At 33.9% G+C, this 14,244-nt stretch overlaps 1 pseudogene; it reads left to right on the top strand.

Annotated features, from left to right (window-relative positions):
- Positions 1–339: 339 nt before the first annotated feature.
- Positions 340–14,244, top strand: part of LOC132278844 (MADS-box transcription factor 23-like) — a 44,007-nt pseudogene continuing 30,102 nt past the window's right edge.

The following is a 14,244-nucleotide window of genomic DNA, read 5'->3' as shown; positions in this document are numbered from 1 at the left end:
TTTCTATCTCTCAAACAATTCTCCCTATTCACCTTTATTTTATCTCATTTTCTTGACAATCTCTCTCGAACTCCGATTCAGTCTTCAATGTCTTACTTTATTCAAATACGGAGAATTCTTCGATTTTCTCTCTCTCCAAACAGTTCTTATTTTCCTTTATGTTCTCTCGATCAGTTTCTTCACACTCTCTCTCTGACTTCGATTCAATCTTCAATGTCTTCATCATTTCTTCGAATTTTAATTACTTTCTCTCACTAGTCCTCTCTATATTTGTGTGTGTATATATATATATATATATAAATGTTTCTCTCTCTACAGATCGATCTGGTACTGGTAAGAATGGGGAGAGGAAAGATCGTGATCAGGAGAATCGACAACTCGACGAGCAGGCAAGTCACCTTCTCTAAGCGAAGGAACGGATTGTTGAAGAAAGCTAAGGAGCTAGCGATCCTGTGTGACGCGGAAGTAGGAGTCATGATCTTCTCCAGCACCAGCAAGCTCTATGATTTCTCGAGCACCAGGTTCTTAATTCTACGATCTCCATATTTGAAGCTTTCACTTAGTTTTATCCAATAATGCTTGCCATATGTTTGTATCTATAGATTTATGAGATTGTTTACTCATATTGCTATTTCTCTATTTAGCTCCATATATATGCCTTTTGCTTTATGCACAAAAATGTGACATTATTGTGCATGAAGTATGTGAATTTTTATTTATTTGTGAGATAGAGAAGTTGCAGTGCATGGGATTAAGGTGCAATAAGTGTTGAATCTAGTGAAAATGTGATTCCTTGCTATAAATCTTTAATCAACATGTGTGTTTCTGTTCATTGTTGTAGCTAGATTTAATTAGGATTTTGTTATGCTTGTAAAATGTGTAGTTTAAAATTTAGGTGGGAATGGCTTAATTAGGAGCACAATTAGGGGTTTTTGATGTTAAGGACATTGTTTTGATCTAAGTGGAGTGAGAGATGAGTTTGTAATGATTTGGCTCAGTCGATCTGCTGCACATTAGATCATTGTACAGCTAGTTGTATGCCACACCTACGTAACAGTCATGCAACATTCTTGACTTAAGAAAGGATCATGAAGTAGAAATAGAATAGTGCACATATAGATACATATGTGTATATATATGTGTATGTATGTATATACATATGTGTGTGTGTAATATCTACCATTTTATGCTTTATTGGAACAAAATTTAGTGCTTATTTATTAGTTCCTACAATCTGTACAATGTCATCGTGGGGCATTTTCGTATGATGTGTTGGAAATGCTGAATAGCCGAGAGATGTTTTGTCTAGCTAAACTTGCCTGTATATTAGTAAATTAGCTCGGTGAAAAGCTATTAGATTTTACAGTTAACACTAGCAAGTAACTGGTAAGCAAAGGCTAATCATATATTAGCAAATACAAGGAGAAAAAATTGATGATAATTAATAGTAATAATGATGCTTATTCTAAGATAGGGGTCTGCAAGACTTTATGCGTGTGCCTTTCCATTTCCATCCATCACTCTCTCCATTTCCATCCATTCCTTGGAGTGAGCTTTTAAGATATCCCTCTTTTCTTTCCTTTGCAAAGGGTTTGACATTTGTGGGAATTTCACCCTCTCTAAGTACATCTCAAGAATTTTATATTCCTTCCTATATATCTTCACTTCCAAACATATATTTCATCTACACCAACAAATTAACTAGCAAGGAGGGTACGTACTTCTTTGGAATTGATAATATTTTAGTCCCATTTCATGAAGTTAATTAATTTCCAAAAATTAATCCCTAATTCCATATAGACTTGAAGTAATATCAGTTTATTTTAGGTTATATATAAGAATGCTCTTTCATCAAACTGGTATACCTATATCCATAACTTCAGTTAAATGGAACGTCATATTTTTCATACAATTTCAAATCATGTTTATTTTGGTCTTTCCCTTCTCCAAATATGATCCTAAATGTGGAACATGTTATTCTTTGCCATAGGTATTTTTTTTCTTTCATTCCAAGGTTAAATCAAATGCGCAATACCCATAACATACCCGCTCAAACCCTCAGCCTCTCCTTGAAGAGGAGAGATCGAGCATATCAAACACACTAGTGGCATGGTGATAACTTGTGAAGTTTTTTTAAGTCTTCATCAGACACAACAAACTTGTGTATCTTTGTCAATTTTAATATGAATAATAATATTCGGACTCGCAAAACTCATAGTGGGCCCCACCATAATTGATGGTCTCCCTTAGAGCCTCTTTAATTGATAGGCATTTTGTTTTTGGTGTTTTAATTTGTTGGAAATTGTAGTAGTGAATAGTGAAAAAACACGTTTTGTTTTGCACAGTGCCGAAACATTTCGTGAATAGTGGCCAAAAATCATAATACCAATTTGGTGTTTTTACATATTTCAGCACCGTAGCAACTAGTACTGTAATATGTAGCGATGAACAATAATTTTTTTTTTTTTTTTTTTGTTGAAAAAATCTTAAATGACATATTTACATTAGCCATTGTATTTTTCAAACTTGTAACACTTTTTTACCAAACATGTTTCATATTTTTGGTTCCAAAAATCTTGTAACAAATAGACGTTATTAAACATGTTTCCGAATAATATTCAAAACACTTTACAACAAAATACTTATTTCGTCGCGGGTAAAACAAAATTGCAAAAACAAAACGCGTACCAAACAGGCTCTTAGAAATTATGAGTGTTGTGACAATCTGTTGTTGCAACACTTATCATTGCTTCATTCTTTTTTTTTAGAAATTATATATATATATATATTGGTGGAAAATCCCTTCTTATTATGTAATATTATGTGGAGACTTTTATTTCCTTTTCTTTTCTTTTCTTTTTTTTTTTTTTTTTTTTCATTTTCCCCCTTTTATTTTTCATTTTAAATTGGGCAGTTGATTTTAAGTGGAAAATCCTTTTCTTTATTTCATTTTCTCCTTGGATGTAGTTACAACCATTGGCTAGTTTTAAATTTTAATCCCCATTGAGGGATGGCGTATAGTTAAAATTGTGATACCTTTCAAAAAAAAAAAAAAAAAAAAAAAAAAAGTCCTTTATAGCTTTTTGCTTGGTTAATGGAAAAAGTTAATGAGAGTTGTTTTCTTGATAGTTGATCCTATCTTAATCTAATAATTGTCTAAAATAGTTACTGTATAGTATTTTTTATTCCCAAAGTAGATAACTTTTCAGCTGTCCCAATAATTTGACTGGAGGGCACTATCCATATTTAGATTACAGCATATTAAATTAGCAAGCCACATGATTCTCCTTGGAATAAATAAAAAAATTGAGTATACGTGTGTCATCACCACAACATGCTGATGGATGTACCTATCAAAAAACATTAAAAAAAATAAAAAGCTGATGGAGGCATTTTTATAATTAACAGCTCATTTTAAAGGGAAGAATCAAAACACATATAAAAAATCTCTTCCGTAAATGTCGAACTTGAAACAGTTACTTTATAGTACATTGTAATTATACTAAAGTAACTATATTATATATAATGTCATTCTTTATACATACGTGGGCTTTTGTTGTTGCAAAGTAAACGATAAACAATAAATAGAGTGCCGTTAGGAGGATGGGGAGGAGTGCAAGGTTTTGAAGTACTTCTCTTACATCTTTGATTTGAGACTCATGACAAGGCGAAGGCTTGAACGTAAATGATGATGCATGTTATTTGCGATTGTATTGTAAGTCAAGACTTGAAAGTAGTTAATAGGTGCGTTGATTCTTGGTTACAATATATATATATAATACCCTTTTGTCTAAGGGAATGCTGATATAAACATTAGATTGAACCAACTTATTTTGTACGTAGTAATTGTTCTCATATTTGAATTAGTGTATACTTTTACCTTTGCACCAAATAATGATAGATTGAGTTAGCATGGGAATCTCAACAAATACTTTAATGTATTTAAAGTGTCATAATATATATAGTATCATCAACTGATTAAATACTAATAATTTATTCAAAATAAATAAATAAATAGAATGTAACTCCTGCTAATGTAGAAATATATATGGTAAAACAATGAAAATCAAAGGTCAAAAGATACAAACTTGGAAGCACATACATTTTTTCTAAGGTGTTGTGACAATGTCACACATGCTTGTGGAATGAACACGGAAGAGACAAGGTAGGATTCATGTCAAGCACAACTAGAAATGTCTTTAAATTTGAATATTTTTTCAATGGCTGGTCATGAGATAGACAAATTTAGGACACTTTCATAACAAGTTAGTTTGTAATAATTTTTCTTAAAATAATGAAATTTTAGTGCTGTTTTAATATATTATATGTTAATAAAAATTAATTAATTTAAAGTTTTAGAAAACAAACACAATGTCTATCTACCTCTTAGCTCTAAATTAGTAATTTCATCATGATAATCTAAATAAAATAAGTAAAAATTATTTTCTTTCAATATAATAATATATATTATTATTTCTTGAAGTATCCCTATTTGTATCATTGTCCTTGTCGTGTTACACTCTTGTTCTGTGTCCATATCAATTATTCCTATGTGTCGCACCAGGTTTTTGACATGCACAGTTTCGAAGGTTTTTTTTAAGAGAAGTTTAGGGTTCATTTGGTAACTACAGTTGCTTTATGCTTTTACTTTGATTCAAAACATTGATAATGTTTCTGCTTTGAAATGTATTCAATACTATTCAGAAGCTTGTTTGGTAACGTATTTTATTTTTTAACATTTTTGGAATTAAAAACATAAAAACATATTTGGTTAAAAAGTGTTACAAGTTTTAAAAATTAAATGGCTTGTTAAAAAGTCATTTTAGAGTTTTTTTTTTTGAACAATGTTTTTGCTACAGTGCTAAAGTAACCAGAAGCACCAATATGGCCTCTTTTCGGAAGCGTTTTTGTATTATTCAAATTGCCTGCAAAAGTTACCAAACATATTTCATACTTTTGCTTTGCTATAGTACACTGGAAGAAGCAAAAACCCGAAACAGAAACAACTGCCAAACAAACCCTTAATGTCTCGAAATGAAAAAATGAGAATTGAAACATTACCTTAATGCAACAAACTAAGATGTAGTACAGCCTAGTGCAGAGATTCAAAGAGTCATCTAACATTGGGTTTAGGTGTGTTATGTTAACTTTAAAAATAAATTCTTTTTTTCTTTCCTTAATTGAGATTTACACACCCCCTCTAAAGGAATTGTTTAATTGATATTTACACTCCCCCTCTAAAGGAATTGTTTACAACCAATAGGATTCGAACCTTAAACCTAATACTTCCTGAGGCACAAGAACTAAGTTTTTACCCACTTAAACCAACCCCTTGGGGTAAAAATAAATTCTTTACAAAATGTAAATTTTGAAATAATTTTTCAAAAGACTTTTCTAGAAAGGCCCTTTTCACAGTGGCTCTATACGTTATTGAGATTCGTGAGATTGGGGGTTCGATTTTGCCAGGGGAATGTGTTAAGAACCTAAAGCATTTATGAAAACATCACGATTGCATATTTTAATATAATAGCCTTGCGTCTTCATCATTTGAAATTTCACAAAAAAGTTTCAATTAGTTTTAGAAAAATGGTTTTTGAGTTTTGAAACCAATATGATGATGCACCTAGGCATTTCATTGCCTATTGAGTGGATCTGGAGTTAAGTAATTCGATATTTAACTCCTTTGTCCACCGATAATTTTAGATTTTAAAAATTGAAAAATAAGTTTTTTTACCCTTATGGTAAGTTTTAATGATTTTTAGAAAAATATGCAATTTTGAAAGAAAAAAAAAAAAAAAACTGATTAAATGAAGAAATGCAATAATTTGAGGGAAACAACAATTAATTTTACATGTTGATAAGGCATTTACAGAAAGGTACTTAAAAGAACATGAGACCTTTACGAAAAACCCTCTCCTAAACCACTCTCTCGGCCTCTCCTTTCTTATCTTAATGGCCCATCTTCTCATGGTATCATCCTAAAGCTTCCATCATCACTCCTTAAATCACCTACCAAATTCACACAAACATCACATATTATCCTTAACCATCACAACATACCTGTTTCCCATCACCCTAAGCCACCTTTACCTCTCAAACCTCCATTACCACCTAAACTAAAATACTTAAGTCTCCTCTGTACACAATCTTGATAATCCTTACCCTCCAACTTAATTCGCCCCATGACTATCTTCGGTGACTGGTTTTACCATCAAAAAGTTAAAAATGCGCTTCAGAAGGACACAATTCTCAATCCTAACAATCTGTTTATCAACGAGGTGGTGTATCTCCCTGAGAGTATTGATGCATAGATCATGGACGCCTTAAAGCTTGATTTTATAGAAGAGGTGGCACGTTTGAGGACTCTCTTTCAGAGTAAGGATGATGAGCTTTTCGATGCTCAATTAAAGATCAAAGAAGTAGTTGGTTTTTATATGGAAATATTAGAGCTGGTGGAGCTCGTTAAAAGGCTTCAATCCTTACCCTCTCCGCTCATTCTAGCCTTAGTTATTGAGTTTCAGGTGCTAGGAGGTTTTTACGTGCTGGTCATCTCTGCTCAAAGTGTGATTTGGAAACTTCAAATTTAAATCCTCCTAAGTTTTTGGGACTTGTTCAGTCACACCATGCCACCTCTGCAAATGCTACAAAGAAAGTCCTTCCCTTACCTACTAGCTAATGTCAGGTACACTCTAACCAAGGTGTGGATAGTGAACAACCCTCATTTAGGATATGGTATACACGCCTAGGATGTTGGGTGGTATTGATTTCCCAAACCTTGAAATGTCAAATATCATTGCAAATTTGAAGTACATTTGGAAGATTTTATAAGAAAAAAGGAAAGCTTTTGGGTAGCATGGACTTATAGGTACTTGATCAAAGCTGTGAGCTTTTGGACTGCTAAAGCCTCTACACTGAGTACTGGTTTATAGAGAATAATACTGAAGCTGAGAGGTATGGCCAGAGGTATAATCAAACATAGAGTGAGAAAGGGCTCTGATACTATGGTGTGGCGGATTAGTGGTTACTAAATAGCCATATTCTTCACCAGTTCAACCTCAATGATGTAGAAATTCTTTAACTTGACAGATTTTCGGAGTTGATAGCCTAATTTCTAATAATCAATGGGTTGTCCCACCCTTTCTCTCTCAGGTACAATTTGTAACGACCCAAACTCGGAGGTCCGGATCGCTAACCGGGTCCTAAGCCGACCCGGAGACACCAAGGGTAAAATGGTCATTTTGAGGTAAGAGAAAAAATGTGAGTTGACTCTAAATGAGTCAAATTAAGTCTATGTAAGTCTTCATAGCCTTATAAACACATTCTCTGAGGTTCTAGGTGCAAGTACAATGTTTTTACAAAAATGCCCCTTTTTGGTTTAGAAAATTCTCGAAGTAGTCCTCATTAAAACAATTACAACTTCCTTTGCGATTGGTATTTTTTAGGTGAGGTTTGTACCATTGGAATGCTAATTTAAAACCCTTGAAAATGGACTCAAATTTAACCCAATTTAGAGTTAAAATGAAGGAGATACGATCATTTGAAGTTGGGTCAAAAATCCTGATGCACTGAAGGCGTCAGCCGGCCGAAACAAGTTTTTGGCCCTGGTAACTCTCTGTTTTGGCCCTCAGTCGGCTAGTGGACCTTGCCAGCCAGTCGACAAGGCCTGGAAGTGACAAAAATGGCCCAGAAATGAACTTTTCTCATTGTTTGAGTGCCCAAACAACTTGATATCATATAGTTAACAAATGAAACCTTTAATATGATCAAACACTGTCCCAAACAACCATAAACATATATATATATATTGATAAAATAACATCTGTTTATTATAGCGGGATTAAATTATATCATTATATATATATATTCCAAAATACATGCTTTGACATGCCCAAAGAATAAGGTTGCATTTACAAGGTAAACCTTAAGGTTATTACATAACATTTGATAGAAGACCTTACAAAATATACATCTTAACACAATATGGCAAAAAAAAAAAAAAAAAAAAAAAAAAAAAAAAAAAAAAAAAAGAAGAAGAAGAAGTAAGTAATCACATGCCTTACATATAATGAATAAGGAAAAAGAGCAAGGGGGCTCATGCGAGGGATTCACATACAACATTTTCATTTTTTCATTTAATCATCATCACCATCCACACACACTTGCAATGCAAGAAATGCCCAATGCAACCCCACACCACACCCACACAACTCACATGTCTACATATCACACCCACACCCTCGTATATCCACACATCACATCCACACCTTCGTATATCCACACACAAGCCCCTCATCCATACAACTCAATGCCTATGGATACCCTTGTGCCATGCATATAGAAACGCTTTAATCAGAATCAATCACTACTCATTATGCTTCCGTAACACAATAGACAATCATACAACCACAAAGAGATTAATTCACATTTATTGCATACTTCAAACATTAAAATATTATCGAGCATGTATATAGCCAAAAACATCAACACCACCATATAAGAAAAATATATGATTCATCATATGGCCCATTTAATTGCATGTCTTTACAATTTATACACAAAACTAACATATAAACACATCAATTAGACAGAACTCATGCATAAGCCAATGGCCTAGAATCAAATCATTCAATTTAAGCATCAAATTAACATGCTAAAAAGGGGTAAAAACATACAATTAACTACCAAATTTAAGGAATTCGATAATTAAACAACTCTACCTATTTAGATGTAAAAAACCCCAATTTTTTGAAATCCTCAAGATCACCCAATTGGAAATCTGCTCCGATCACTTTGTAGCTCTCGTCGAACTCTACAATTTTACCTTCAATGGCAAAACTCAAATTCCACAAGAAGAAGATGAAATCTAAACTTAAAGCTTAAGTTTTTAGAGAGAGAAATTGATTTTATAGGGAGAATGAAGTCTCGGTAGAAATGGTAAAGAAATATGACCCAAAATGGTGACTTGTGGTTCATATGTGGGTGGTTTAGTCAAGGTGGGTCCCATTGACCCAAAATATCCCATTTGTCTTCTTGTTTATATATATATATATATATATATATATATATATATATATATATGTATATACATGCCACAATTGCACTTCTAAGCACCTACCCAGATAAATGTACACCAATAATAATATATAAAGTGCCATGATGCCAAAAAAAAATCCGAGTACGGGTCCCACCCGAAACCCCCCGGCCCAAAAAATTGAAAAATGACGACATTGCTGAAAATGCATTTTTAAGAGTCCTGAACTTGAAGAAAGGCCCTAATTAACTTCCGGGACTCACACGGCACACCCCACGGTGTTCGACACGCAAAACGAGGCGATAAATAGATCATTTCAGAAAAAATCGAAAAATATCCGAAATGAGAAAACGAAAAAATTGCGAAACGTCACACAATATAACCTCGTCCATCCACTGAACTAGATACAATCCTTTGGTTACCTTCACTAACAAAGTCATTTTTCATCTCTTATACTATTAAGTATTTTTTACCACCATCCTTCATTTTTCCCTGGCACCATACCACATGGTTTAAATACCATATTCCCAAACATGGTTTCATTGTTTGGTTAGTTCTCTATGTAGGTTATGCACCCTTTTTTAAGCGTTACACTAATGTTTATTACTTGTGTTTGGCAAATGAGGAGTCTTAGATATAGAACTTCATTCAACACTGTAAGGTTCTACATTAGACCTAGTTGATGGCACGATCTTATTGCATGGTGCATTACTAACTAGAGCTCTAAAGGCTTATTGGTTCACAAACTCCTTTTCTTTACTGCTATTTACTTTATTTGGTTGGAGAGAAATGCAAGAGCATTCAAAAATAAGGCTACCATAACTCACCATGTCATTGACCAAATCAAAAAATGCAACAGAAGCAGATTGGCCTCAATTCAACTAAGGTCCTCTGTTGACCATAGGTAGCTTGGTAATTTAGAGGATTTACAGTTTCTCTTCACACAAGGATGTTATGGTTCTCCTTGGTTATGTTCATATTTTTGCTTTGCTTTTGTGAAAAGAATGTTGGATACTAGTTTTTTGCTTTGATCCTTTTGTTTTGGTTTATACTCATTGATGTTTGTAGTTTCTTGCATTGCTCTATTAGCCTCTTGGCTTTGTGTTGTCCCTTTGGGACCCCCTTGTACATACTTTTTCCTTATTTATACAACTTACCCTTTTAACTAAAAAAATATTAAATCATTCCACGTTACCCTCTTGTGAGAGATGTGGAAAAATGTGAGAGGTTCATGCATGTGTGATATTTGCCCAATGACCTATTTGTATTTTCTAGTATAAAGACATTTGTACAGGGCCTGCACCCCTCTAACTGTCCACTCTAAACCAGTCACTTCGATTCCACCCTTTATGTCATGCACCACTTAAAGATTAAATCGGAGCTTTAAAACATAGGCCAGGAGAGTTAACAAGGTTGAAATTTACATAATTTATTATAATTTTCCGAGGGACATCCGAATCAGTCCACACCCGCTAACATTCTACAAAAAACATGTTACTCCGATTCAACCCTTTATGGTATGCATCACTCGGAGATAGAACTAGAGTTTTATCGTGTTGGTGAGGACTTCCCATGGTCCATATTCTTTTTCAACATAGAAGGATGCCAGACGAGTCTGTACCCGGCTATCGATTATTCTAAATCGATCCTACCAATTTAATCCCTTATGGCTTGTACCACTCAAAAATCAAACCAAAGCTTTAAGAAATGCCTTTTGTTCTTTTTCGATGTAAAGGGACATTCGAAAGGGCTACACTCGCCAGCTTCCTACTCTAAACCGTTTACTCTAATCCAACTCCTTATGGGTGCAGGACTTGAAAATTAAGTCGGAGCTTTAAGAAAAGAACTAGGGAACTTGGTAGAGGCTAAGTGTTACAAGGGGAGACTTGTCCCACATCGGATTCAGATGAGAATTGAAATGGGTATAAATAGGTGGGTATGCAACACTACCCAATAACTTAAGCTTTTGGTAAATGGGCAAGCGCCTACCCGTTATAGTTGGTATCAGATCCAGACTCAGTCCTTGATCCGGTACCACATTAAGCGCCCGGCTCGGAAGGCATCCAAGTGAGCCACTCGAGTAGGCAGGGTAGCCCGACCGCAATGAGGGCATTGTAAGTTCGGGTGGAGGAGAGTGTTACAAGGGAAGACTTGTCCCACATCGAATTCGGATGGGAAGTGAAATGGGTATAAATTAATGGGTGGGTATGTAGTACTACCCAATAGCTTAACTTTTTGGGTAAATGGGCAAGCACCTATCCGTTACACTAAGGGAGACTATCTTGTTTTTCTGACTACGCATACTACCTCTCTTGGTTAGTGAGCCCTGAAATGTAAAAATTGAGAGGTATTTATAGAGATAGGAGTGTGAATGGTAAATGAGGGGCAATTTTGGATTTCTAGGGAAAAGTGGGTGATGTGGCCCAATTCACCCTTTGTTTTTTCCATCCCAATAAAAGGGAGCCTTGCTCAAGAGGTAGGCCCCCATGGGGTTGAGGGCGTTTGCTTAAGAGGTAGGCCCCCCAATCTAGAGTATTTATGGTTATTATCATTATTATTTAGTTTTATTATTTTATATTTTTCTTTTTGTAATTGTGAGGAACCTCGCCATTGTGCTAGTTACTCATGATTTTGGTACATTCGAGACCTCGCTCTATATTTGGGACTTGAGTTGGATCATCCGAAATCAATAAACTAGTCAAGTAGTTGGTTTTATACCAAACGACTTTGGCGCTATATTGGACTGTTGTTATCAGAGTATTTGACTATGTGAGTGCAATTTGTTTTTTAAAAGAAATATTGAAATGTTTGTGGGATATCACACGGTTGAGGTATGTTTGGGAGAGTAGTGATGCGGGGCTTTGAAATTTTCTAAGGTTAGGGATAAAATGGGGTGTCTACACTTAACAAACATTATTATTATTATTATTATAAAACAATTATTTAGTACGATGGAGATTGGGATAGTATTGTCCATACAATTAAACAATTGGATTAAATGGAAAACTAAAATTAGCATCAATTAGAGACGGCATGAGAGGAAAGCAATTACGTAGTAATTAATATGATTTGGCCAAGTGCAATGATATCAATAACTACACTAGTGAAAAATATGACATAATCCACATTAATATTAGACTCAAGTGAAGTAAAGGAGAAGGAAAGAATAAGTAAATAAATAAATGGAGAATTATAACGAAGTCTTACTTTTCATTTTATGATACTCTACCATGTCGTCATGATTATTGAAAGATTTTTGTATACATTTATATATATATGATAAAAACCTAAGAAACATCATATTTAAGTTATTTTTTTACCCCCAATTTTGTACTTAGTTGTAAATAAATTAAATACTTATCAAGGGTCTTGTAACCTAATTGTATTTCCTTGATCACCTGAGAGTTCAAGTCCCCATAGGGGCAAAAAGTGGGCGTGCACGTGTTTCTTGTCAGTTAAAAAAAATTAAAAAAAGAAATTAAGTACTTATTCAATTAAATGCATTTAATAATGTCATACTTATAGTTGAAAAAGTAAGTGTTTAGTTAAAAATTTAAATGAGTTAGCTCGTTGAGGTTACTCAGGTGGAAGGGTTTTATGTGAGTTGCGCTATGCGGAATGGTTGTGAAAGTTTAATTTCAAAATAATAACCTAGAGGGGATGATTTGTCCGATTTTTTTATTATTTTAATTTTATCTAAATAAAAACTAAACCAATAGCACAAAGCAGTAAATAAAGTAAAAGATGACACCAAAATTTTAGCATGAAAACTCAATCGTGAAAAAATCATAGAGACTTAGTTGTCTTAAGCGAAAAAATCAACTATCTCGAAGCAAAGTACAATAGACTTTGTCTCAGGCTCACCCCCCCAACTCTACAAGAACAAGTTGCAAGACGCCTCGGACTTACTCCTACTCCTCCTCCTCCAATTGTTACAAACTTCTGACTCACTCCCTAATCCTTGCACAGGGGTTGCTTGAGGAACACGAACCATCTTAATTCCTTCACGTGCAATAATATGTGCTCTCAAAGAAAAGAAAAAAATATACACAATAGTCGAGGATGATTTTTTTTTTTTTTGGTGTGAAAAACCTTCTCAAAAGTTCTCTTGTAAAAGTGATATTCTCTAGGACATGTATTTTTTAATAAATGAGAGTGTTTATATATGTTTGAGAGCCCTTAAGAAGGTTGAAAATTAGGTAAAAAACGATCAAAGTACCCACAAGTTTAATTAAAAAGGAAGTTTAAATGTAACAAAATTGTACAAGTGGGTCCAGTTGGATTCTGTAGAAGTTCTAACCTTGAAAGTTTGATCGGCTGCACTTTTAGCCAACCAAATTCAAACAATTTTTTTTTTTTTTTTTTTTTTTTTTACAAGGTAAGAAGTGTTGGAAGTTAGATTAGTAGATGCAGAGAGTCAAAATCTAACACTTTAAAGTGCATCGAATGCACTAACCCACTAGGCTATCGAGGCATCTGTAACGACATTTAAACATAAAAACCTGAATTTTGCAATCCCAACCAAATATAAGCATATGTATAAGGTGTCCTCACTTAACATAGGTGTTTGATATGCTGTTCTTATCGAATCGAAGTATCTTGCACTTTTTGTTCCGCTTCCGACATCAAAACTTACAAAAAATGAAAATTATAACTCGATCGAACTCGTTTTGAACACGAAATTTGCCAAAACAAAATCATATATCTCAAATCTTTCTTTTTGGCATTTTCATAAATTTATCAAAAATAAAAATAGCTGAACTAGTTTGTTAAAAATAAAAATAGTTGAACCAATTGAAGCTTCACACTGCATTTGAGTTATTTGTGAATATGATGAACACCTATATTCATAAAATATGATGAATCCTTATATTCTACGATACAAAATTTAAAATACCTTTGTGAAAGCTTAATAAAGAAACTAATATTGCGTTTGGTGTGCAGGAATGGAATGTTCATTCCAACCATTTATTTGTTTGATATGCAATTTAAAATGGGAATGGTTATTCTATTGGAATGAAAATCCATTCCACAACTAAACCTTTGAAATGGCCACTCCATTCCCAAGTAAATTTTTTTAAAAAAAATCAACTTCCCAAAAAGCCCTTATGTATTAAGTCCAAAAACCGCCACTACCTTCCACCGCACTACCTTCGTCTTTCACCACCACCACCACCACCTATTTCTACCACTACTTCCGCTTTTCACCACCA

Source organism: Cornus florida, unplaced genomic scaffold (genome assembly GCF_030987335.1).
Source record: "Cornus florida cultivar Cherokee Brave unplaced genomic scaffold, ASM3098733v1 CherokeeBrave_3.0.0_Hap2_Chr10, whole genome shotgun sequence".
Lineage (NCBI taxonomy): Eukaryota > Viridiplantae > Streptophyta > Magnoliopsida > Cornales > Cornaceae > Cornus > Cornus florida.
This window is presented reverse-complemented; position numbering and strand designations above follow the sequence as displayed.